Source organism: Lytechinus variegatus, chromosome 16 (genome assembly GCF_018143015.1).
Source record: "Lytechinus variegatus isolate NC3 chromosome 16, Lvar_3.0, whole genome shotgun sequence".
NCBI classification, from domain to species: domain Eukaryota; kingdom Metazoa; phylum Echinodermata; class Echinoidea; order Temnopleuroida; family Toxopneustidae; genus Lytechinus; species Lytechinus variegatus.
Window position 1 is genome coordinate 10,889,528 of NC_054755.1, and position 23,362 is coordinate 10,912,889.

The window sequence follows — 23,362 nt, forward strand, 5'->3', positions numbered from 1 at the left end:
ATGTTCCCTGAAATCTATCATTCTGATCGGCTAATTAGTATTGTTACCATGGTAGTCACCATTGGATGGCAAAGTTACTATGATATTAACTTTTATGCAACGGGGCCCGGTTTTTTTATCATCATTTTATCATTAAAAAGTGTTATTATAAGTGTTGTGAAAGTGGGGGTGGACAAGTATCACCTATTAAGGAGATCCACGTCTGTTCACTTCCACGTTATTATCGCTCCCCATCGTTTTAACAGGCACAGCAACCCAGAAATATAATAGGATGGTGCTGGTATAACTAATGAGGTGGGCACATTTTAATGGATTCTTAATTATGAAAATCGTGGACCCATTCATACAAAAATAAATCTATAATGCACACAATCATTAATGGTACATTACCTGTCGACGACGTCAATTATGTTTGTTTTTACCCCGGGTGTGCAAAATCAAGAACGGTTTAAAATTGGTTGAAAGAGATTTAGTTTTGAAGTGTATCCTTGCAGGGGTGGTAAACCCTTATAATTATGACAATAAGCTGTATATAGTAAGTCATTTTCAATGCCTTGTTTGTACATATTTTCATATATTGCTTTAAACGTTCACCATTTTCCCAAAACCTATTTTTAGTGCATTTAGGCCTTCATGAGCACATTCTGGCCAATCCTACACTGTTAACCCCCCCCCCCTGATTTTACAGAAAAAAGAAGTTTTGCAGAAAGCAACAACAGAAGCATTCTGTAAATTCATAAAACAGAATTTATTTTTTTCTGCAATTTAACAGAATAGGTCTGTTTAAAAGGGGGGAATGGTTTCATACACCAAATACCAATTTCCTGTAAGATTACGCAATCTGGTAAGATTACAGGTGTTCTCGAGGCTCTGCTGCAGGAACTTCTTTTATTTTAAGGATAAAATTTCTAACAGTGTATACTTTTGAATTTATCATTCAAATATTATTTCACAAACTCCTGATTCATCAACTGAATTGCCTCTGATTCCGGAAATAGTTCATCATTATGGGCCTGTGTGCTGCGTAGACGAACATACACCTGATTGGCATGCTATGTACTCTAAAAATTAAACGTTAATACCTCGGTCACATAAATTTTGTTCTATGGCGGCCGTACGGCGAGTCGAAAACAGCCGTTTTAACACATGTTTAACATTTTTTTTTGTATCAGCTTAGTTTAGATGGTTCGAATAAAAAGGAATAAAACGGCTGTTTCCGACTGGCCGTACGGCGGCCGTAAAGCAAATGTGACCAAGGTGTAAGTCACCTCACAAGAGCCGAGTGTTACAATACCCAGCTAAATGAACACGATATGGATTAGGTTGAGAAATATTATATTTTGTTTAAGTGGTTATCTTTCGGACTTTTGATTTAACCTAAAAATATATTTTTTGTTTATTTTTCCCTTATCCTACCCTCATGTGACATAAATCCTGCAACATTGCTCTCAAAAGGCAAATGATATGTGTATATACTTTAGATTATTATGCAAATAATCGCAATTATTACAAAAATGGTTAAACTAGTTGAAAAATGATTATTTTCACATCAAGCATGTAAATTGTCCTCCTCATGGGGGGATGCTATCCTGTGTAAGATCTAGAGCCTGGGACTGACATCAATCCCCCCAAAGGCGGCGGAAGCGGGGGGGGGGGGGGGGACGTGTTCCCCCTAAATTTGAGGTGGGGTTACGATCCACCCCTAAATGTTTAGTTGATATCCTTTTTTTTGCTTGTCAATTTTGTTTCCTGCGCCCCCCTAAAATTTTGGGTTAATAATTTTCTTCTTTTTATTGTCGAAAATTTGTGGTGGTGCCCCCTATTTGTTTTTGCCTTCCGATGCCAAAGCGCCCCCCGAGTCCTGACAAACCACTTACATTCAAATTCGATGGTGTCTTCGAAATTAATCTACAAACGAAATCGCGCATCACATCAAAGTAGTGTGTACAAGCTGGATGCACTGGTAAAAACAGAAATTTTACAGAAAAAATTGTTTTTTTTTACCAAAAAATAACATAATTACTCCACAAATTGCAGAAACAGGAATTTTCTGCAATTTAGCAGGGCAGGTCTGTGTTAAGAGGAAAAGGGGGTGTTTTCAAGTTTGTTACACAAAAGTTGTAAGGTTCCAGACGCCAATTAAAAATACGGCATCCTTCAATTCGTTTTATGATGATGTATCATTTCATAGCCATGTAAGGATTACGATATGTCTTAAAAGTAAATGCTTCAGATATTTTTTATTAATATTTCAATGACACCTTATGTTCTCAGACAGGCGTCTAGCATTGTTTGCAAACTGGGATATTCAAGGCAAAGTCTTGAAAATATTTCAAACGCGCACTGTCTTGTTGTCCAGAGATCCACGTGCTTAAAAAGGGAAAGTTTCCTGACGAAAGGTTAATAGTAAAACAAACCATTAAAATTCCCTCTAAAAAACGTTAGTGAAGGTTCGTGGAAATTCATAAAAGATCAAAACAAAAACAATTTTATTCATTTATTGTGATATGCGAGCAGCTTCACTGCAAAAACTCCGGTGTTAATTTAACACGAACCCGGAATCAATGTTATGTCCACACGAGAAGTTTTAAACTTACTACACCGGCTTGCTTTCGGTCTAACACCGAATAGGTGTTTATACATCATATATTCATCAAATAATCAATGAATTGTCATTTTCTAACAAAAAAAAGAAAATTATTTTTATTCTACATTCAGTAAACAGACAAATCATTCCCACCCGTTCCTGAAAGAAACCGCTTTTTATTCATCGCGAACCTTCAAAAATTTTAAATTTATATATATTAGGCCTGTATTACATAATATTGGGGCAGCTACTCGTATATGTGACGTTACAAATGTACAAATAAACAAGAATAAAATTCTAATAATCTTTAATGAAATTTGCCCAAACCCTCACTTATGTTTTTTAAATTAATTTTATCATGGTATTCATACAATATCTTTTCTTCAGGGTGAACTATTCCTTTAAAGGCAAATCTCACCAAGTAGTTCAAACACGCTCCTTGCCTTGTCTTATCATAGACCATGGATCCTACTAGAAGGATCCATGCATAGACCAACGTGTTTTAATAATTATAGTGACCTAGACATCGGTCATATTAATTAAGATAGTGATATGAATTCTTTAAAAAAATTGCTTGACATCTATCAGTCATTTCTCTGATTCATCGGGCAAAATTTCCAATAACTGGTACTGATGACTAGTTCTATTGACCTAGCTGTCATACACTAGTTTTGAGACGAGAATGTTTTATCAAAAACTCATATACACGTGGCAATATAATATCTCTAAAAATCAGTTGTGCTTATTGTACATACTGTGCATATAAAAGAATATCCAAACTCTGCCTTGTTACCTTTAAAAACGTTAGCACTTATTCACATGTTCCTTGTCCGTGTAACTTCTACTAATGCCCTGGTAAATATTTGTATAAATCATGTGCTATGCATAATTTGATCTTTATTCTAAATATAAATTCTAAGAAAATAAAACATGAATCACCTTGGGAGCGTTTCATGAAAGGACTTGTCAGACGTTTTATCCGACAAGTGCTGTTTTATCCGACAGTTACTATAGTAACAGTGCTTCTCAACCAATCAGAATCCAGGAAAGTTGTCAGATCTGACAACTTGTCGGACGAAAATATTGATGAAACACCCCCCTGACCGGACGTGATTACCCGATGGGATGGCACAAGCCAGTTTTCGATTGGTTTACACCCATATTACCTTCCATTTTACTTTCATCCCAGTTCGAATAACCACATGGTATAATACCAGTTATTAGTCTATTATGGTAAGATGATCTGTTTATAAAATAAATTTAATTTTCATCTGACAAAGTGGCAATATTTGTTAGACATTAGACCACCCCCTCACGTTCCTGATACACTGTAAAAAATGAAGTGGTAATTTAGCACTTACATTGCTTGTATAGTGACTGCACTATACGAGTGCTGGTTTTCTAGTTTAAATTTGAACTTGAAAATATGCACTCCTAAGCACTGTAAGTGCTAAATTAGCACTTCATTTTTTTAAAGTGTAACAGTAAGACAAGTGGGTATTACATGTCTATTGCAAATGGTTGTAGACTCTATACCAACCGAAATTGGTAAATTGCTAATTCATCTTCATCTGCAGACTCGTCCACTTACCACACGGTCTACTTTCATTGAGTCCAATGCTTTTCCGTCCATCAACATTTCGTCTACCAACCGTTTGGTCCAATAAGCATTTGGTCCAGTCATCCCTTCGTCTAATCACCATTTCGTCTATGACCATTTCGTCTCATAACCAGTCGGTCTAATATCCATTTCAGTTTCATTCATTTTGCATAATAAATACTTAGTCCAATTAGACTAAGTGGTACATGGGCTAAATGATATTTATCAACTGGTTATTAGACGATATGATGAGTGCATGAATTGGCAATTACACCATGTGGATAGTGGACGAACATAGACCAAATGAACGTAGACGAGTTGGCAGTTGGACGAATTGGCATTAGACGAAATCGGAAATATACCTCGAAATTGATAGTAGACCAAATGGGTTTAGCCCAAGTGGTACTAGGCTCTCTGACAATTAGATCAACTACTCGTATATCAAGTGATACATACCCTCGAAGTTGAACGACATGAGAATATACTTTAAGTATTCAATCCGCACTTGTCCTGGTACCATAATTGTTTATTGAATTGAACATTAAAAGACGCGCCGTTATGAGCTATTTTAAAGGGGATATACACATCAGGCTTCAAATGATTATAAAATAATGTTCATATAGAGTTAAATTCGGAGAGCAAAACGATGAAAATTTCATTGAAATCGACAAAGAATAACGAAGTTATTACAATCCTTATAACAGGTCCCTTATTTATCAGGCCAGAACGTATCTGCTCTCGCTGATCGCGCTCGCAGTAAATGTGATATTCATTACACAAGCACTTGTTCAGGACCACAAACATTGCTCAAAATATTTAATTTTCACATCAGAGTACATGAAATTTCTTTTTTTTTCTTTTAGCTCGAACTTCGCGTTCGCATTAGTTATAATCTATGTTCTTTTATAAGAACAAAGCTAAGAAGAGATTACCACATATATATATATATATATTGGCGAAGAAGCTCAAAAAGCATTGAAGCGGGAGACGTATAGCCTGGATTTCTTCAACTGTTATTTATATATAAGCTTTCTGCCATTTAGTTCGGCCTTCGACCTTCTTCAAGTTTTACTGTAAGTGCTTGACCAAGTGGGTGATATCACCCACTTGGTCAAGCACTTACAGTAAAACTTGGAGATACCTGAAGAAGGCCGAAAGCTTACTATATCTTCATACTATTTTCATGTATATATCATACTATTTTCCTGTATATATTTTCATTCATATGTCAACATAATTTTATAAGCCTATGTGTGCCTCTCTGTGTTTTTTCCATGTATTTTTCTCTTCTACATTCAATCTTGTTGTGCATATTTTCTGCTAAATCTTACAAACAAACATCTTCCTTTCACTTTTACATAATGGACTTGGAGCAAGGCAACCTGGCATTAATGTACCTGATTTATTGTTCTGGCCTTGCAGCCCTTGCTCCCCACTGCACTCATACTGCATCACTACACAGATGCTATTTCTTCTCTCTCTCTCTCACTTTCTCCTTTCAACTTGGTTTTAGTCTCTCTTTTGGGTGTGGTCTTTCATACCCCCTCTTTTTGTGATGCTGGCAAAAACCAACTTGCTACTTTGCCACATCACCACTCTACTCTCTGTCTTCGCTCTGACAACATCTCAACGTCAGCCTGCTTTTGTGGAGCACATGCCCACCAGAGATCCTACAATTTACTCTTCTACAGATTTATTTTGCTTTCCTCTACTTAAATCACATCTCTTGAAGTCTGTTCTCTGCATTTAGTGAGGCCTTGCTACTTCGCGAATTATATACTTCTGCAACTGTGATTTCTACCCTCTATACTTTGCATTTCATATACTTTTGTAAATTGTAAATATATTTGGGACTTGTGCAATACTTGAGCGGCAACTGTCAGTGAGGTGATATCTATCTGCTCTGCCATCCTTTCCATCAGTTAAATCGTAGGCGTATATAAGGTAGGACACAATCTTTCCTTTTTTCCATTTACATAATTAGGAAATTGACAATCCTAATTTCCTAAACTGGTGACCCCGACGTGATCCTGAATCCTTAATTTTCTTTTATCGCCTTCTATTCATTTCTCTCACTTCGCTATTTTTGCTTCTCATTTCACAATTTTTATTTCGTTTCTACTTCTCATTTTTTTTTCTTAACTCTACAACATGACTATCCCTAATGTTTCCTCTACACCTGAAACTTTCCTTTCTCCAGTCGACCAACTCTCTGCGCTGGTTGACCAGCTCACAATGCAGATTCAAGCGTTAACCTGCTACATGCTGGAAAACCAGAGAGGTCGTAATCGTCAGCGCAAGCCAGTTTCGCGCAGCCCGAATGGCAGTGAGCAGCATGCGGGTGACCATTGTTGGTATCACTGGAAGCATGGGAGCAGTGCTCATAAGTGCATAAGTCCTTGCTCTTTCTCTGCAGGACACGCCCAGGGAAACGGTCCCGCCAAGGAATAGCGGCGACAAATCCCCTTGGCAGCACCCAACCCAGTCGCCTTTTCTTTGTCAACGACAAGTACACGGGTACACGTTTTCTCGTCGACACAGGTGCTGAGGTGAGCATTTTCCCTCATTCAAAGTTGGGAAAACCGGCTAGGGTTGAAGCGACAAATATTCAGCTACAGGCTGTGAATCGATCTCCAATCAAGACTTTCGGACAAAAGTCTTTCACACTCGATCTCGGTTTACGGCGTGTTTTCCGCTGGATATTTGTTGTGACAGACATACCCACGCCGATTTTGGGTGCCGATTTTCTTGACCAGTTTGGACTGTTGGTGGATATCAAACACCGCCGATTGATAGACACCACAACCACTCTTACAGTCCAGGGATGTGGTTCATATACTGGTACCATTAGCCCGATGTATGTTCAACACGACTCATCGGAGCGGTTTCACTCCATTCTCCGTCAGTATCCGGATATCACACGACCGGTTTACAAGCACTCGGAAGTGAAACATACCACAACACACCACATCCCGACGCAAGGCCCACCCGCGGCAGCGCGCCCTCGTCGACTTGCTCCAGATCGTCAGAGAATTGCCCAGGCAGAGTTTGAGCACATGCTTGAACTTGGCATTATCCGACAATCTGATAGCAACTGGTCAAGCCCATTGCACATGGTCCCCAAGAAAACGCCCGGGGATTGGCGTCCTTGTGGTGATTATCGCATGCTAAATGCTCGCACTGTTCCTGATCGATACCCTATCCCACACTTGCAAGATTTCTCCTCATCACTTGCAGGTAAGACAATTTTTTCAAAAATTGATCTTGTCAGGGCATATCATCAGATTCCAGTCGAGCCTAGCGATATCCACAAGACTGCCGTGACCACTCCATTTGGCCTCTTTGAATTCGTTCGAATGCCATTTGGACTTCGGAATGCAGCGCAGACATTCCAGCGATTGATGGACACCGTCACTCGTGGTCTCCCTTTTGTCTATGTTTATCTAGATGACATACTGGTAGCCAGTTCTTCTATAGATGAACATGAGACACACCTCCGCCAGCTCTTCGATCGCCTACAGGAGTATGGCATCATTGTCAACCCTTCGAAATGTCAGTTTGGCGCATCTTCACTGTCTTTTCTTGGGCATATGGTTGACGACACAGGAATTCGCCCACTTGGCGACAAAGTGAAGATCATTCGTGATTTTCCTCCTCCTACATCGCTCACCAAGCTTAGAGAATTCCTGGGGTTGATCAATTTCTATAGGCGATTCGTCCCACATTGTGCTGAGGTGCTACAACCTCTCACTGATCTGTTGAAAAACAGAACAAAAAAGAACATGCCAATTGATCTTGGAGAGAAAGAACTTCTCGCTTTCAATCACGTTAAAGAGTTATTGGCTGACGCTACTGTTCTTGTTCACCCTCGCACTGATGTTCCACTGTGCCTATTAGTGGATGCCTCTGATGTAGGCATCGGGGGAGCTATCCAACAACAGGTTGATGGGGTTTGGCAACCGCTAGCCTTTTTCTCGAAGAGGTTGCAGCCTGCCGAAACGAAGTACAGCACTTTTGGTCGGGAGTTGCTTGCAGCATATCTTGGTGTTAAGCACTTCCGCCATCTTCTTGAAGGTCGCACATTCACAATCTTCACTGACCACAAGCCCCTCACTCACGCTCTAAAATCTAAACCGGATCGGCACTCGCCACGTGAAATCCGGCAACTTTATTTTATTTCTCAATATACTTCCAACATTCTTCACATTTCAGGTAAGGATAACACTGCAGCTGATGCTCTCTCTCGCCTGTATATAGATCGAGTGGATTCATCATCCATTATTGACTTTGCGGCCATCGCAAAAGACCAAGATGATGAAATTGAAGTACATGACTCGTCTCTCCAACTCAAACAGGTAACACTTCCTGGTTCCCTCACTACTATTCTATGTGATGTCTCAACTGGTACTGCCAGGCCTGTAGTTCCAGCCAAACATAGAAGAGCTATCTTTGATTCCCTTCATGGACTTTCTCATCCAGGAATCAGAGCTACTCAAAAGCTCATTACAGAGCGCTTTGTTTGGCCTAGCATCAACGCTGATGTCAGGAAATGGGCCAAAACATGCCTCGAGTGTCAAAAGTGTAAAGTACATCGGCACACCAAAGCACCACTTGGTACTTTCACTTCACCAGATGCACGCTTCTCCCATGTGCATATTGACCTCGTTGGCCCACTTCCTTCATCAGAAGGCAACTCTTACCTTCTTACTTGCGTTGATCGCTACACCAGGTGGCCAGAAGCTATCCCTATCCCGGACATCACTGCGGAGACGGTAGCACGGGCATTTGTGGCCAGATGGGTAGCGGTTTTTGGTGCACCTACTACCATCACAACGGACAGAGGTAGGCAATTTGAGTCGGCACTTTTTCTTGCACTCACCAACCTCCTTGGCACTAAACGCATCCGCACAACAGCATACCATCCTGCCGCAAATGGTTTAGTGGAGCGTTTTCACCGCCAACTTAAAGCCTCTCTCAAGGCTCATAACAAGATCCGTTGGACTGAGTCACTCCCTCTAGTCTTGCTGGGTATACGCACAGCAATCAAGGCGGACATTGGATGCTCTGCAGCAGAACTTGTGTTTGGGACTACAGTCACTCTACCTGCACAATTTGTAGCTCCTTCACAAATTGATTCTGCCGATGACCCATCTAACTATGCCCACAGACTAAAGAGAATGATGCGGGAATTACATCCCACTCCTGCTCGCAAACAAACTAAACCCATACAGGTACATCCTGAACTGCATTCCTCATCTCACATCTTTCTAAGAGATGATACAGTTACAAAGCCACTGCAGCCCCCATATCGAGGGCCTTTCCGAGTCATCCGACGTACTGACAAGTATTTTACCATTGATTACAATGGTAAACACGAAAATGTCAGTGTCGACAGACTGAAACCGGCTTTCATCGAGCAGGATGCTACCACTCCTTCATTCCACCATAAAGATCCGCATGTTCAAGTTCATGAACAATCTCACTCCACTGACTTGACAGTGGATCCTAAAGATAAGCATATTCCTCCTGACATTCGTAGGACTCGTTCTGGTCGCCATGTCAGATTCCCTGCAAAATACGTTCAATATTTCGGAGATGGTTGAACATTTTCTCAACACACTGCTGGTGTTTCCAGTTTTCATACTTTACTTTTTATATAGCCAAGTGCACTTTCACTTTCCCTTGTCGATTTGTTACATTTTTATTTTGTACAAATCTAGGGGGGAGCTACTGTAGTGACTTGACTATTTCTTCATACTATTTTCATGTATATATCATACTATTTTCCTGTATATATTTTCATTCATATGTCAACATAATTTTATAAGCCTATGTGTGCCTCTCTGTGTTTTTTCCATGTATTTTTCTCTTCTACATTCAATCTTGTTGTGCATATTTTCTGCTAAATCTTACAAACAAACATCTTCCTTTCACTTTTACATAATGGACTTGGAGCAAGGCAACCTGGCATTAATGTACCTGATTTATTGTTCTGGCCTTGCAGCCCTTGCTCCCCACTGCACTCATACTGCATCACTACACAGATGCTCTTTCTTCTCTCTCTCTCTCACTTTCTCCTTTCAACTTGGTTTTAGTCTCTCTTTTGGGTGTGGTCTTTCATACCCCCTCTTTTTGTGATGCTGGCAAAAACCAACTTGCTACTTTGCCACATCACCACTCTACTCTCTGTCTTCGCTCTGACAACATCTCAACGTCAGCCTGCTTTTGTGGAGCACATGCCCACCAGAGATCCTACAATTTACTCTTCTACAGATTTATTTTGCTTTCCTCTACTTAAATCACATCTCTTGAAGTCTGTTCTCTGCATTTAGTGAGGCCTTGCTACTTCGCGAATTATATACTTCTGCAACTGTGATTTCTACCCTCTATACTTTGCATTTCATATACTTTTGTAAATTGTAAATATATTTGGGACTTGTGCAATACTTGAGCGGCAACTGTCAGTGAGGTGATATCTATCTGCTCTGCCATCCTTTCCATCAGTTAAATCGTAGGCGTATAAGGTAGGACACAATCTTTCCTTTTTTCCATTTACATAATTAGGAAATTGACAATCCTAATTTCCTAAACTTGTATTAATAAAAGCTGAAGAAATCCAGGCTACGTCTCCCGCTTCAAAATGCTTTTTGAGCTTCTTCGCCAATATATTACTCACTGAAGCACCCACGCAATGTTTAGGTCCTTGCTCATCACAATTGTATATATATATATATATATATATATATGTATATATATATATATATATATATATACATATATGTATATCCTGTTTCTTATGCAGTAAATCAGTTGTCATTCCAATAGTTTTTATTCTTGGTGGCCAAATAAATATAATATCATACAATGAAATACAAAAGAAGAAGTGGGGGAGATGACATCATCAGCTTGCTCAATGCACACTAATGAAGACATTGTATAGAATTGTTTCATCCAAATAATGCAAATATTTAAAATATCATAACTTAACATATTACTTCTTGTCCAAATTTGATGAAATTTTCCGTGTATTGTTTCATCTGAGTTTTCTTTATCTGTTCAAACCATAATCAGTTCAATTCAATTCAAAATGGTTTATTTAGATAAAAAACTTTCATCACAGCACAGGGCCGAATTACAAAAAGTTTTTACAATATAAAAGATTGATATCATAAGGAATAAACAAAGTGTGGCATATAACAATAAAAACATAATACAATAAAACAACAAATATGGTACACAAAAAAAATTACAATACAAAATGTGTTCAATATGACGTTACCATCAATTACAAGAATCACAGAACTAAAACAAAAATGCAAAGTCATAGATTAGACATACAAATTATGCAAAATGGTACCAGATCATATACAATTAAGGAATAAATCAAATGTATGAATACACAAGAGATGGAGGATAAGGAGAAAAATATAGGCAGAATAACAAGAGTGAGGAGAAAAGGGACAGAAGATAAAAAACACGAAGCAGCAATTAAATTAGAAGGCGGATGAAATAAACTAAAAAAAAAAAACCAAAACAAACAAAACCCAAATCAAACAAGAACAATAGCATATAAATAATAAATAGCTTATCAATGACTGCAAATCTAGTATGCCTCTTTCTCACGGTGTACCGCAGGTTTCTGTGGGCGGGCCCGCTTTATTTTCGATTTACTTACGACGCAATAATATCAATTATATCTATCTCTCCTTCAAACCAAACCAGGCTGATGCAATAAATGCAATCACCCTTCTTGAGAATTGTTTAGCTGACATTCACTCCTGGCTGGATAGCCATTCATTGAAATTGAATCCCTCCAAAACTGAGTTCAATCTATTTGGTTCAAGGGCTCAACTTAGTAAGTTCAAGGTTTCATCCGTCTCTTTTTCGGGATGTACCATTAATGTGTCCCAGACGTGTCGTAACTTAGGGGTCATGTTAGATTGTGGAATGTCTATGTCAAATCAAATAGCCAACACTTGCAGATCTGTAAGGTATCAGCTCCCAATATTGGGTTCACCAGAGAATATTTGTCAAAATCTGCTACTGACAAAATTAGTTCATACACTGATTTCTTCATGACTTGATTTCGGGAATGCCTTTCTTTACAATTTACCCAACACCCAGTTGTCTAAACTCCAAAAGCTCCAGAACGTTGCAGCACGTTTGATCACCCTATCCAAAAAACATGTTCATATCACACCCATTCCGAAATCTCTTCTTGGTTAAAGGTCAACGATCACATCATCTTGAAAATCCTTCTCATTTTCATATTCCATGCAATTAACGACTTTGCTCCATGCATAGTACAATATTAATCTAGTCAACAAATACACTCCTGTCAGGTCCCTACATTCATTTAACTCTGGTTCCCTAATTATTCCCAAATCCGTTAAGACATGGGGGTTCGGGCTTTTGCTCACATTGGCCCTGTTCTCTGGAATCTTCCCCTGGTAATCCGTGAATGCACTTCCATTGACATATTTAAACATTACCTTAAGACTCGTCTATTCAATGCTTCCTACTCTTATATTTTCCCGAATCTGTAACTGTTATATTTGTACTCTTCTCTCTCTTTCTTTCACTGCGCCTAGGGCACTCTGCCGAGTGGATTTGGCGCATTACAAATCACATATATTATTATTATTATTACTATTATTGACCTCACCACATTGATACGCATGGGCATTCTTTGCATTGCACATGGTCGAGATGGGTTTTTTTTTGCTTAATTTTCCCTTTTTTCATTCCGTTTTTTTTTCGCAGTTGTTCCTGCTCCCTTTTGAGTAAAGATAACATCGGGATCAACCGTTTCATCGCCATTGCCCATCGGAACATCTACAGATACATCTTTAACAAGCGTATTCTACCTTGTCGGTTGGTCACCCTCTGAAGCTCTGAAGAATCTGTTTCATTATAAGCCACCCAATAACAATTCTTTATTTTTCTTCTTCTTCTTCTTCACATTTCCTTGACAGTTGCTCTTGTTCCCTTTGGAGTAGAATCGAGGTAAACCTTTACGTCGCCATTGTCCAATCGGAACATCTTCAGAGACATCTTCAAACAAGCGTACCTTACTTTGTTGATTACCTTTTGAGGCGTCTGTTTCTTCATCGAACTCCCAATAGTTATTCTTTACTTCTTTCTTCTTCCTCCCGTTCCTTCGCAGTTGTTCCTGCTCCCTATGGAGTATAGCTAGCATCGGGGTCAACCGTTACATCGCCATTGTCCAATCGGAACATCTTCAGAGACATCTTCAAACAAGCGTACCTTACTTTGATGATCACCTTTTGAAGCGTCTGTTTCTTCATCGAACTCCCAATAGTTATTCTTTATTTCTTCTTCCTCCCGTTCCTTCGCAGTGGTTCCTGCTCCCTATGGAGTATAGCTAGCATCGGGGTCAATCGCTACATCGCCATTGTACATCGAAACATCTACAGAGACATCTTCAAACAAGCGTACCTTACTTTGTTGATCACATTTTGAAGCGTCTGTTTCTTCATCGAACTCCCAATAACAATTCTTTATTTCCTTGTTCTTTCAATTTGCTTCGCAGTTGTTCCTGCTCCCTATGGAGTATAGCTAGCATTGGGGTCAACCGCTACATCGCCATCGTACATCGGAACATCTACAGAGACATCTTCAACAAGCGTACCTTACCTTTTCTCTTGATGACACTCTGGAGCATCTGCTTCTTCATCGACCTTCCAAACCTGACCGGATGGGGCGCCCACACCTTCGATCCCAAGCTCATGCTCTGTACCTACAACTATGCAGAGGCGTACAGTTACACTTTCTTCTTCATCGTCGTCGGCTTTGGGATACCACTGGCGGCTTTGATCTACAGTTACGCCAGGATCGTCATGTACGCACGGGCGACGAAGGCGGAGGTCGCCGCCATCAGCAAATCGGATAACGTAAGTATGCTTCAATCTCAATTTTTACAATTCATACAATTAAAAATGTGTAATTTTGTCGGAATTCAATAAAGAGGACTATAGATGATTTTATGATGAAAACTTTCACGACATCCGCACGGAGAGAAATTAAACAGACAAAGGGCAGCAAACCTAAGACTGAATCGATATTTTCCCATACATTTCACCGTTGGTTTTGTAGTGCATGCCTTTAGCGAATATTTGCACCGCGGAGCAGAATGAAATTAAGAACACAGTAAATGTATTGGTAATGCCTGTCAAAATTAATGACAATAAACAGCTGGGATGTCTTTGTAGAAAATTGGTGCAACAGAAAAGCAGTTTCGGAGCTGACAAAAAAATTGCAAACTCGCCGTTTCTTAAGAGCCCAGGTGGGTGTTTCATAAAGCTCTTCGTAAATTAAGAGCAACTTTTAGAACGACTGGTGATCCTTTCCTGTGGTAAAAAGGTGTAAACTTAAATTTTCATTGGTGATGGCTTACCGCGTAAGAAAGATTCACCAGTCGTTCTTGAAACTTACGAACAGTTTTGTGAAACGGCCCCCTGGACGAAACTGCTGTTTTCATTCACCAATTTTCGACAAGGACTTCTTGGTTGCTCATCAGTGCTGAAGGGCAATTGACAATGCATTTCTTATGTTCTTGATGAAGTGTTCTGCGTCGCGATGCGAAAACTCGTTATTGTCAATGTTATCAGAGCCATGCTTTTTAATAAACAAGCTATCAACCAACCGTCTCAAAATGAGATGAAAGTTATTTACCTACAACCATGGAAAAGCCGAATGAATTTATTACTTTTCACCCGAGCTTTTCATCAACAAACTTTTATTGATCGTTTATATTTTCATTATTCCTATAATGATAAATGTGAGGTAGAGACAAATAGGAATAAAAGGGGAAAATGAGAAGAAAGTTAAGAGGACAATAAAATTACTCATTTTGTCTTTAAATCTCATGCAGTCAAAATCGTCGGTCGCCAACCAGGCGATTCGTAACAACGACCTCCGGCTGCTCCGTAGTGTTCTGACCATCGTCGTCGTCTTCTTCATCATGTGGACACCTTACGCCACCATCGTCGTCTTCGATCGCTACGCCACCTGGTCCAGGACGCCGCATGTCATTGCCGTGGTCATGGCCCACATGAACAGCTGCATCAACAGCATCATCTATGGCGCAACCAACAAGAACTTCCGCCAGGCCTACGGAAGACTTCTCGTCACGCTCTTTACATGTGGGAGGCGGCGAGACTTGGAGAGCAAGAGTATAATGTCGAATTCGAGCGCGAGCACAACGCCATCAAATATCTAAAGAATGTCGCTATAATCAGGTGTGGTGCCACAATGGGATAGGGCGGCCGCCTCCTAAGATTTTATAAGTAATCGAAAAAAGAGAAAGGATAAAACGGGAGTAAGGGAGACAAAGAGGGAGAAAGGGAAGACAAGAAGGAAGAATAAACACGTTTGTTCTGAGTCGTGTGATTCTCCATCAAATCTATTATTCAACTGAGGGGGAGGGGGGCATCGATTCCATTCTCTCTGAAAATCTCCCTTACTCCTTTTTCTCAGATCCTGCACCCTTTTCCCAGCGGCGGCACCCTTGTCCCTATAGCGGGACTCCCCAGCAGTGGCGCCATGCAGCGTATTTCGATATGGGGAAGGAGAGGGGGTGGAGCAAGACGACACAAGATGACGTTCTTTTTCTCAGTCTGATAAATAATGATAAAAGAATTATTTTAAGGCATGGTCGCACCGCCCGAGCGTTGTTGGAGCGGTCGTGTAGCGGAGAGAAGAAAATCATCACCGCTCGCTCCCGTTCACCATTTTCGATTTCGATTGTTTTTATTTTGTTTTCAATTTTTGTTTTTTATTTTTTCCCAAATTTTGTGAGCGAAATTCGACCCCCTCTCCCTACAGCTCCACGACCGCTCCAACAAATACGCTCGGGCGGCGTGACCAGGCCTTTAGATTAAACGAGGACAAACTCTCTTTAGGCTCTTCTTTTTTCTTTATTTATTTTATGAAAAGGCGGCGCCACTCCTGTCTCCACAACTACATCCCCTTTCCCTCTCCCCAATATATGTTATCTACATAATTCTTGTTGTCTGATGTTTACGGACTTTTGACCACGGAGGTGCTTTTCTCTGGGTTATGGGAATTACTGCAAATTCTCCTTCACGAGCAAAATAATATGTTTGGAACAATTAACCGCAGGACTAGGTTAAAAATGACAATGATGATGAAATTTAAAAAGTTGGAAGTGATAGAGGAATAGGCTTTTTACGGAAATACAGGCAAGAATTTAATTTGCGCCGGGAACTGCGCCCCTTTTAACATTTGGACATCAGGGTCAGAGCTTCAACTCCGCTTCCCAAAAAATTAAACATTTCCCCCATGTCTCTCATTTTCAACACCCCCTCTATTTTACTTTGCTTTTTTGCGCCTATGCGCCTGATAACGTGTATATTTTAGGTCATGTCTCCGTTTTTGGCTATGTCTTGTTACCGTTTCGGTATCTTTGCTTCAAGATGAAGATTGCATTTCACAGTCGCAAGACCAGCGCCATTATAATGTAAATATATATTTGTTTAATTAAGATCATTTAGTTCAAATAATACATGTATGATACACTGCAGACTGTTAAAATATGATTCAACAAAAACACTGTTCACAACGACAAAAAATATTTCATAATAACAGGATTTTGTACAAAAATCATAGTATTTTAGCATATTCATACAGACGGATAATTTCATAACGAAAAATGTAAACATTAGCCATAGTATAACCATGGACCTACTGATATAACCATGGACGTTGTAAGACCGTGTATAACCAATAAAAAGTCACCAATGCGTATGAAGAAAATTCAATGCTCCATAATGATACAGAATGTAATTTATAATATGAAAGAATATGATTATGATTTGTTGTTAATAAAGTACGTTGTTGATGTTTTTCGCAACAGCTACACTCTAAATTACAGGGATTTAAAATAAGTCCAGATGGACTGTACTTAGGGAGCAATCGAGTTCTGGATTTAGTTTTAGGCCTAATCCAAAAGACTTGAATTTAAATCTCAAATGATTTAAATTTAAATCTTTCGAGATTTAAAAACGAATCGTAAGAATTCAAACTTCATCCGGAATTCGATTGGTCCCTAACTACAGTCCATGTGGACTTATTTTAAATCCCTGTAATTTAGAGTGTACGCAGACGCATTCTTGAACGTAGACAACCTATTTTCAAATGTCCTTCATGACATTGAAGGCTTTGTCGAGGGTCGGTGAGTCGAAACAGCAGTTTCGTTGGTGACTCTGGAAAACGACTTCGGACCAAGGGCGGAAATCTCTCCCTAAAGTCAGGGGGACGTTTAAAAGCTGTTCGTAAGTTAAGAGCGACCATAAGAGCGACTGGTGATCTTTTCTTGTGCGCTAAATCATCGCCAATAGTGTGTACTATTTACCACAAGAAAGGATCACCAGTCGTTCTTAAAGTCGCTCTTAACTTACGAACAGCATTATGAAACACCCGCCAGGGGCTGGAAAATTGACAAGCAAAAAAAAAGAAGGTTAGTAACCAAAATCAGTGTCAGGTCATTTCGACCTAAATGAATTTGACGAGCCCCAGAAATAGTTATCACCCCAAATGTTGGGTTATTTTTCGACCTACATAAATTTGACAAGCAAGAGGAGGCGCGATAGCTCAGTCGGTAGAGCGGGGGTTTCGTATTCCGGGGACCCGAGTACGATTCCCAAGTGGTGCGCTATAGTGCCCTTTGGTGAGGCATTTATCCTCATTATCAGCTGGGTCCCTCGGAGAGGACCTTATGCCATCGGTCCCCTGGTTGCTTGCTCACGGGCATTCGTGCTTTCTTAGCAGTCAGGTGAAAAAAACCCTCGGTATAAAAAAGTAAGGTCATCTCGTCCAAAATACATGTTTTGTCTCGATTTTGAATGATGCGTTTCTTTCTATCATAAAAGACCAAAAATAGTTGGGGGACATTTGATATTGCGTGCCCCTACTACTATTTTGGGTAGAGGGGGTGCGTCCCCTGTCCCCCCTGGGAGTTCCTCCCATGCGTCGGACAAAACTGCTGTTCCGAATCGCCGGCTCTCGACAAAGACTTGTGATTTGATTTGCATTTTTAATACATTTGTTGCGTTTTAGGATATATTCCGCGTCGCTGTGTATAATCTCACTATTACGTTTGCGAGTATACGTTGTCATTTCCACTTTTGTGTGAAGTTAATTGTGTAAGATAATAATTTTGCATGTCAATTGATAAGTTTATCTTGGCAAAATGATATTCATGTATCTGTCTATAACAACATGCCATGTAACTCTGTATAATTCGATTTGGCAATGTACTGTATCATATTCATAAGGCTGACACTTGCACGACTTTTGGCCACGATTTTGTCGTGGCAAGTTGTGCCATTTTGGGGCACGAACTGGGAGGCTCCCGCACTGTTTACGACTTGTTCACGCATAGTTCACGACAAGTTCACGACGAGTTCATGAATAGTTCACGAATGCGTGCCCGTCAGTGTCCACATTGACACGAACTAGCTCGACGACTTCACGCATAGTTTGCGCATAGTTTACGCACTTCCCGGATTGGCACGACGAGTTTGCGCAATTCGGACGGTGTCGTGCTGAACTATTCGTGAACACGACGTGAGCTGTTAGTGAACTATTCGTGACAGTCGTGGCATGGCGCGCACTGGCACGCATCGTCCCGACGAGTTCACGAACAGTTTGCGCATAGTTCACGACCCGGTCGCTAAATTTTGTCGTGACCAAAATTTTGAACATTTCAAAATTCTCGTCCCGACATGGCACGCTGTCACGACGTGTCACGACGTGTTTACGCACACTTCGAATCACGCCAGTTCACGACTAGTTTGCGCACTGGCACGACTTGAGTCGTGCCAATGCGTGACACAAAATCGTGCAAGCTTCAAGCCAGCCTGACACTTGCACGATTTTGTGTCACGCATTGGTACGACTCAAGTCGTGCCAATGCGCAAACTAGTGGTGAAGTGTGCGTAAACACGTCGTGACATGTCGTGACTGCGTGCCATGTCGGGACGAGAATTTTGAAATGTTCAAAATTTTGGTCACGACAAAATTTAGCCACCGGGTCGTGAACTATGCACAAACTGTTGTTGAACTCGTCGTGAACTCGTCGGGATGATGCGTGCCAGTGCGTGGCAGTGCGCGCCATGCCACGACTGTCACGAATGGTTCACGAACAGCTCACGTCGTGTTCACGAATAGTTCAGCACGACACCGTCCAAATTGCGCAAACTCGTCGTGCCAATGCGGGAAGTGCGTAAACTATGCGTGAACTCGTCGTGCCACTTCGTGTCAATGTGGACACTGACGGGCACGCATTCGTGAACTATTCGTGAACTCGTCGTGAACTTGTCGTGTACTATGCGTGAACAAGTCGTAAAACAGTGCGGGAGCCTCCCACTTCGTGCCCCAAAATGGCACGACTTGCCACGACAAAATCGTGGCCAAAAGTCGTGCAAGTGTCAGCCTGGCTTCACACTCTTAAAACAAATCAGTCAAATTGACTAGACCAGTAGTCAGCTGGGAGCAACTGATATGGCAATCACTTATATTCACATTTCTGACATATATTCTAGTCAGAAATAACTCTTTTCTAGTAAAATATGACTAGAAAATAGTCAAATATGACTAGAATAACAGTCGCACCCAACTGACCCTATTAACTAGTCATTTGTGACTGATTTGTTTTTAGAGTGCAGGCTGGCTATAGATGAAATGGCACATAATTCATGCATGGCCTTTTTATTAATGAGCCTCAGGGTACAAATATTATTTGCAGAAAAAAAATGCTGAATTTTATGGAGGTCTTCCACCTATCTCCTCTACCGTAATTAAACATGGAGTAATTTGTTGGTCACTGTTTCCGTAGTCAGAATAAAGCTACTTCTGATGTGTATTCCGGCTTCCTTGTTTTTCCAAAAGTTTCAAAAAAATATTGGGGGAAAGATTATTTGCTTTTGCATGCCCCATGCACTTTGTGTGATAGCCTTCCTAAGACATAAAAAAATGTACCTCTGTTGAGACTTTAAAAAATCTTCTATTTTTTTATATTTAATTAGCTCTTTAAGCGCCTTGAGCACTCTATACAGAGTGGGTTTGGCGCTTTATAAGTCACGTTACCCAGGACCAAAATCCAGTTAAAACCAAAACCAATTGAAACCAGTTGGCCAACTGGTTTCAATAGGGAAATTGGAACAACTGGTTCCAATTGAAAACCAGTTGCCAATTGGTTCCAGTTAAAACCAATTGGGCAACTGGAACCAGTTGGCAATTGGTTCCAGTTGTTCCAATTTCCCTATTGAAACCAATTGGAGGCAACTGTTTTCAATTGGTTCCAGTTGAAACCAATTGGAGGCAACTGGTTTCAACTGGAACCAGTTGAAACCAATTGGTTTCCAACTGGATCCAATTGGAACTTCCAGTTGGAATGAACTTAATTAGTTACAAATTAATTAGCATTTGCACTAACTATTGCTCATGCCAACACAGAAGCAGTGTTATTTGTCTATTAATACCAATGTAAAGGGCATTGATAATTTACAGACTTTCATATGTGTATTATTGTAGGGGAGATCTTCAAATATATGTATTTTTATTTGATGTAATTTGGTAACAGTTAGTGGTGATCTTTTAATCTGTTTTAATTATAATCTATAATATTTATGAACATGGCTTTCACTGCTAAGTATTCTAAACACTTATCTGAAAAAAGTGTGGTACTTCAAATTGAAAAAAATTAAATAGATACATTGTAAATAATGATGAATCTCATAAAACATTAATCTGTGCACACTGGCAGAAATATGCAAATTAACTGGTTTCAATTGGATCCAGTTGGGTAACTGGAAAATTTCCAATTGGAAACCAATTGGAAATCATTTCCAGTTACCCAACTGGATCCAGTTAGGATTTCCAGTTACCCAACTGGTTCCAATTAGAATTCATTTCCAGTTACCCATCTTTCCAGTTAGAAATCATCTCCAGTTATACCCAATTGGTTCCATCTAGGATTTCCAGTTACCCAACTGGTCCCAGTTAGGATTTCCAGTTGCCCAACTGGTTCCAGTTAGGATTTCCAGTTGCCCAACTGGTTCCAGTTAGGATTTCCAGTTACCCAACTGGATCCAGTTAAAAATCATTTCCAGTTGGAAGTCATATCCAGTTACCCAACTGGTTCCAGTTACGATTTCCAGTTGCCCAACTGGTTTCAATTGGTTTCAACTGGAAATTGTTAAATTCCAGTTAAAACCAATTGAAACCAGTTGGAAATCCAACTGCTTTCAATTGGATTTTGGTCCTGGGTATTATTATCATTTTTATTATTTGCGCCTCATAAAATCAGAGGACGGAGACTTTTAATTTTGGCTATAGATGAAATGGCACATAATTCATGCATGGCCTTTTTATTAATGAGCCTCAGGGTACAAATATTATTTGCAGAAAAAAAATGCTGAATTTTATGGAGGTCTTCCACCTATCTCCTCTACCGTAATTAAACATGGAGTAATTTGTTGGTCACTGTTTCCGTAGTCAGAATAAAGCTACTTCTGATGTGTACTCCGGCTTCCTTGTTTTTCCAAAAGTTTCAAAAAAAATTTGGGGGAAAGATTATTTGCTTTTGCATGCCCCATGCACTTTGTGTGATAGCCTTCCTGAAGACATAAAAAAATGTACCTCTGTTGAGACTTTAAAAAATCTTCTATTTTTTTTATATTTAATTAGCTCTTTAAGCGCCTTGAGCACTCTATACAGAGTGGGTTTGGCGCTTTATAAGTCACGTTATTATTATCATTTTTATTATTTGCGCCTCCCTCATAAAATCAGAGGACGGAGACTTTTAATTTTGTGGATTGCATATTATTAAGGGATACAAATGAATTATAAATTACCAATTCTCATGTCAGATCGCAAAACCTGGTTTAGCATTATAATAGTCTCCATGTTGACAAAAATAAGACTATTGAATCGACCAGGCATAATTGTAATTTTTCCTGACTCACAACATTGTTTAGACCTGAGCATGATTGAAGGGTTCAAACCCGCCTTGTAAATTAGACGCAAGTCTTTTGATAGTCTTTTTACAAAAGCAGCATATGACTAACAAGTTGATTGACAGTGACACCGTTCCTTACCGCTTATAAGTTTATTTAACATGAACAAATGTATATATGATATTCATTTGTATTATAATCTTTTGTGCCCCGACCTCCCTGCCACTCCGACATTTCTTTGCACTGGCATGCTTCTATATTGTATTAAATTCTATTGAATGTATTGTATATGTGCTTCTTCAAATTCTAAGAATATAAAATATTCGACTTATTCAAAATCAAAATGTGTATAAAAAAATACGATGTCTGAACATTTTATCGTGCGTTGTGCTATATAGATTTTACCATGTATATTATATATTTCAGAGAACTTGTACTATATACTGCGATACGCAGATATGATCATTGTGAATAGATTATATTTTTATGTTAGTTTCACAAGTGCTTTTGAAATTACACGGATACTCCACACTGATGTTAGTGCATTTGAAAATACTGTATTTTTATGAAAATCCGTTTGTTTTACTATCATGACTATTGTGAATACAACTAACATGTCATTGATAAAATAAATGTAAAATAATGAGTGATTATACATCAATAATCAATCGAATAATACATTTTTAACAGTTTACAAGATCCAGACTTCTCATTTTCATACTCCCTTTTTCTTTTGCCCTTTCTTCCTCTTCCTCTTTCTCCTCTTTTAGTATTACATAGATGGCAACCTTGGACAGAATTTTATTTTACTTATTATATTAAGCACAACCATCAAACTGTCAATAATAAAAATTTTTAATGGATTTTCTCTGACGAATGATTTTTTCCGACCACAGTTTTTAGTATGTATTAATGCAATTACAGTAAATAAAATATACGTGTAATATATTTTATACCCAGAATTTGCCAGAAACACTGAAAACATGAATAATGAAGTTATTCCAGTGGTTTCTAATACGTTTGCCTCCGTTTCTCGAAGTTAGCATCTTAATTAGGCAAAACGAGCTGACATACTAATATAGCATAATCTTATTTTATATCCAGAAGCCTGAAAAAAATAATACCACAGGCACGCTGAAAGCAATTATAAGGGGGTGGGGATCATTTCAAAGA